The 4,970-nt window shown below is 32.1% G+C and overlaps 1 long non-coding RNA gene across 1 annotated transcript; it reads left to right on the forward strand.

Annotated features, from left to right (window-relative positions):
- Positions 1 to 1,600: 1,600 nt before the first annotated feature.
- LOC128127626 (uncharacterized) lies at positions 1,601 to 4,398 on the forward strand. Its single transcript, XR_008225526.1, has 3 exons — positions 1,601 to 2,165; positions 3,530 to 3,600; positions 4,012 to 4,398. It is a non-coding gene; the product is annotated as an uncharacterized LOC128127626 (long non-coding RNA).
- The last annotated feature ends 572 nt before the right edge of the window (positions 4,399 to 4,970 follow it).

Here is a 4,970-nt window from a genome sequence, read left to right on the forward strand (position 1 = left end):
AAGATTGAAGTCAGTCTGAAGAAGAATGTGCGAAAAATTAAAAGTGATAATGGTTCTGAGTTTAAAAATCAAACTCTTGACAGTTTTCTCATAAGCAAAGGCATTTCGCATAATTTCTCATCACCATATACACCACAACAAAATGGTGTAGTTGAAAGAAGAAATCGATCTCTATGCGAAGCTGCCAGAACAATGTTGACATATGCGAATCTACCTCAATATCTTTGGGCAGAAGCTGTGTCTACAGCATGTTTTACTCAAAATCGATCATTCATTCATCGAATATTTAATGTTACTCCATATGAAATAATCAATAATCGGAAACCTAATGTAAAATTCTTTCATGTTTTTGGTTGCAGGTGCTTTATCATGAATCTAAAAGATAATTTGTCCAAGTTTCAAGCTAAAGCTGATGAAGGCATCTCTTTAGGATATTCACAGAATTCAATTGCATACAGAGTGCTAAACAAACGAACAAGAAAAATTGAAGAAACGTTCAATTTAACATTTGATGATTACTATCTTAAACAGATTGATAGTAAATTTGAGAATAAACCAATACTTGTAGATTCACTTAATCCAATTGATAATTCTGAAATCAATGATTTTGATTATGACTTGATTTTTGGAATTCCTGACAGGGCCATTGATGCAGAAAGTAATGCTCCTGATAATCAAACATCAGAATCTTCAAAACATACTGATGAATCAACGATAACTTATGAAAGCACATCAGATATTCACAACGAACAAGAACATCCAGTTGAGGGGGAACCTTCGCAAAATCAACTAGAACATCAAGTTGAGGGGGAGCCTTCGCAAAATCAACAAGAACATCAAGTTGAGGGGGAGCATTTACAAAATCGACAAGAATATCAAGATATAGATCATGTTGAGGGGGAGCATGATGAAAAAGAGACAATTAATCTTGATAATAATGACGAATTTCATGAAGTTAATGATAATTTTTCTGTTGCAGGATCTGAAAATGAAGAAATGTTTGAACACTACAAGAAAAATCATGAATAGCTATGGAAAAGTGCTACGGAATCAAATTTTGTAGCTATTTTGCTACGTAATATACTACGAAATGATTTTCCGTAGATTTTTTATTACAGAAATTTCTACGAAATAAAATTCTGTTACAAACTTAAAACTAATTACGAAAAATTGTTACAAAATTGTAATCCGTAGGTAGTTTGTTACCGAATTTGCTACGAAATTAAAATACATAGCTATTTTGCTACGAAAATTACTACAAATCTAAATTCCGTAGCTATTTTGCTACATAATAATATTCTGTAGCTATTTTGCTATAAAATTTAGTTACGAAAATGAATCTCATAGGTATTTTGCTACAGAATGAAATTCCATAGCTATTATGCTTCGGAATTTTGCTACGGAACTGATTTCATAGCTATTTTGCTACGGTGAAAAAATTCATAGCTTTTTTGTTACAAAAACTTCTACGGAACTAAATTATGTAGCTACTTTGCTACGAAATGAAACTTCGTAGCTATTTTACCTTTATATTAACCATAACCCCATCTATTTAAACAAGTAAATAATACTAAAAAATATTTATTATTTTATTAACGAGCCTAAGAAACCATTTTCTCTATTTATTGTTTTATTAATGAGCCTAAGAGCCCATTTTCTCTCCTTTTTGGAACTTCGTTTTAGATTGGGAAAATACACCCTGTATTCATATTAAGGGAAGGGTGAATGGGTAAAATCACTTGACCTCATTTTGCACTCGGTTGCGAAGCTATTCAATGAGGTTTACCCGATCAAACCTCTGACCTGCGGTCGATCGCCTCTCTCCCTCTTTCGACCACCGCCGTCTGGCTATTCCAACGAGCAGAAACACCGAATCCATCCTCATTATGTTCAATTTGGATTTTGAAGGTAAAAGATAAACCCTATCATTATTACCTTTTCATTCTCTCCTTCAAATCTGAGACTTTGATCTTTTAAAATCCTTTTTCAATCCTTCAAATTCACACCTTAAATTTCGCTGTCTGTCTCCATTTACACCATTATCGATCGTACTTCACTCCTCTTGTTTGCTCTGACGTTTGCCACCTGCTCCGTTAATCATGTTTGCTGTGTATTGTTCTACTCATCTTCGCCATTTTTTTCTCGATCGCCTTCGTCCCTACCAGGTAATCTTCTTCTCTGTTCTGTTTGCTTCTTAAAACCTACATAATTCACCACTAAGACCTATGTGAACCTCGAGGACCGACTCGAGTTCATTCATGTCGGTTTCTATTAAATTATTGCTTCCAATAGTACTACTTATGTCCTCTGTCTGAGATTTTCGTTGTAGAGGACCTAATTTCTTTGATTTCTTGAAAGTTTGCCCACAAGACCAGGAATTTTGTTAGAGTTTGACATAATAGGTATAGTAGTTGGATTCCATTATATGTTTATCTCTAGAGACATTACAAGATGATCATGCTCTCTGTAATGACGTAAATGATTTGTGTTGTGTCAGTGGTTGTTTGTGATGCGAGTACAATGATATGATCAATATATATCTCAGTTTATGTTTTGAGTATGTGTGTATGGTTGTGTGTGGTTTGAGTGCTTTTGTGTATGTGTGTGTGTGTGCTGGAATTGACATTACTTTTCCTGTTTGTAAAGGCTTGGAGTTCTTTGAAGCATTATACAAGATTTTAACTATAACTCTACCTTTAATTTCAGGTATCTGATTATTTTAGAAAACACTTGATTTTTTTAGCTTGATTATTTTGCAGTTTGATCTCTTCTCTTTTCTCCATTCCAATTTTTTGCCTCTCACCTCTTACATCTTAATCATATAATAAGCCTCTCTAACTTCAGGTAAATCTGATTCACATAAGTAGTTATGCATAAAAAACATGCCTATATGTATACATATGGCAAAATATTCCTGATTCTATGAAGTATTATATAATTCTAGTTCCAATTTTCTTTTGTAGATTTAATTAACTGTTGAAACCCAATGAAAATTTCGAACAAATAAAAGGTGATCACTACTTCTTTTTTTTTTTATCAAAATCAAGCTCAATCAAAAGTAAATAAGGAAATAGAGAAAATGGTAATTATTTTGTCTAGAAAAGTTAAAAAATGAAACAAAACGTTAAGTAAAGGATATGTTGTTATTTGAGATTTGACATATTTTGATATAGATCCTAATATGGTAGTTAAAAGGGAAAATGAATCAAAGCTGCTAGAGGATTATTCTGGAAGAAGTAATAAGGGCAAATCTGGAAAATGGCTAAGATATGTTATAGAGAGAGAGAGAGAGAGAGAGAGAGAGAGTAATAAATATGTAGGAATGATTTCATTTGTAGGCATTCAGATATTTTGGTGACAGTGATACTCTTGTATCGGCTCAAAGCCTTGTGGCTGTGAGAGAGGGGTGTCCCATGGAACAATATTGTTTATCCTTCCCTTTACATATATCAACTGGATTGATGATTAGTTCCGTTTATGTAGATGGTTGATCCCATAAAATTTATGGTTTGTTTTTTTTTTATTCCAGGTTATGCTCCACTCAACTTCTTGAGACAAATTTTCTTAGCTTAGGTTCCAATCCACTCCACTTTACTCCAGGTGATAACAAAACCATCCTTTGTTTTCTACAAATGACAGTTTTACCCTTATGTCTAAGGTTAAATAAATGACAAAATTACCACATTATTTATTGATACTTTTCTTATCAAGATATTTTTACATTGGAAAATCGACCCCATTATAGCATTGTACTTTATCTTTTATACATACTAGGACATTATACTTCAAAAAATAGTTCCATTTTGAGTTTTAAAGAGGCTAATCCTAAAATTAAGTTGAAGTTAGTCCTTTATCACTAAAGTATTTGGATTTTGGATAAGAAAACATCGTTTGTTTCCAATTTATTACTAATTGTTAAATAACAATTTTACCCTTATGTTTTAATCTTTTTTTCTTATCAAAATATTCTACTTGGAATAATCTAACCAAATTATAACATTATACTTTCAGCTTTTGTATTTAGATCAGATTGCTACAATTGGGTAAAATTTTAAAGTAAAAAGTAGGAAGCTTAAAATTGTGCCGATAACGAGCGTGCCGAGACAAATGTTGAGATTGAAAAATTGAAGATGTTAGTTGAGACGCAACCAAACAATATGATGCTCAACAAAAATATGAGGATGCTCAACAAAAGAATGTGGAGTTTCAATAGAAAAATGTGGATGTTCAATCAAAATTTGAACAACTTGCACAACCAATGAATGTGATAGAATATTATGTATCGAATAGCATTTTATGTTAAATTTGTGGCGAATTTTGATTTTGAAATATGTATCATTTGACTTACTAGATATTTGTTTTAGCTTGTATAGAAATACTCTGTTACTTTTGGTTTTATATTAATTGTATTTTTATAAATTAATATAAATAATCGAATTAAATAACTGAATTATATCTAATACTGGTACGAAATAATTGCTACGGAATTTATTATAGAAAAATCGCTACAGAATTTGCTATGGAAACATTGCTACAAAAATTGCTACGGAAAAATCGCTATGGAATTTGCTATGTGAAAATAGCTATGGAATTGGTTACGGAAACATTGCTACGGAATTTATTACGGAAACATTGCTACGGAATTTGCTACGAAAACATTGCTATGGAATTTGCTACCGAAACATTGCTACGGAATTTGCTACGGAAACATTGCTACGGAATTTATTACGAAAACACTGCTACGAAATTTGCTACCGAAACATTGGTACGGAATTTGCTACAAAAATGCTATGGAACTCAAATTGCTACGAAATAGATGTCGTAGAAACCGCCATAGTAAAATTGCTACGGAATTATAATTTCGTAGCTAGACATTTTGCTACAAGAAATATAGTTACGGAGTCTAATTAGAAATTTACGTAGCAAATTCTGTAGTTATTTAGCTTTAGCTACGGAATTTTAGCTTTTTA

Source organism: Lactuca sativa, chromosome 8 (genome assembly GCF_002870075.4).
Source record: "Lactuca sativa cultivar Salinas chromosome 8, Lsat_Salinas_v11, whole genome shotgun sequence".
NCBI lineage: Eukaryota > Viridiplantae > Streptophyta > Magnoliopsida > Asterales > Asteraceae > Lactuca > Lactuca sativa.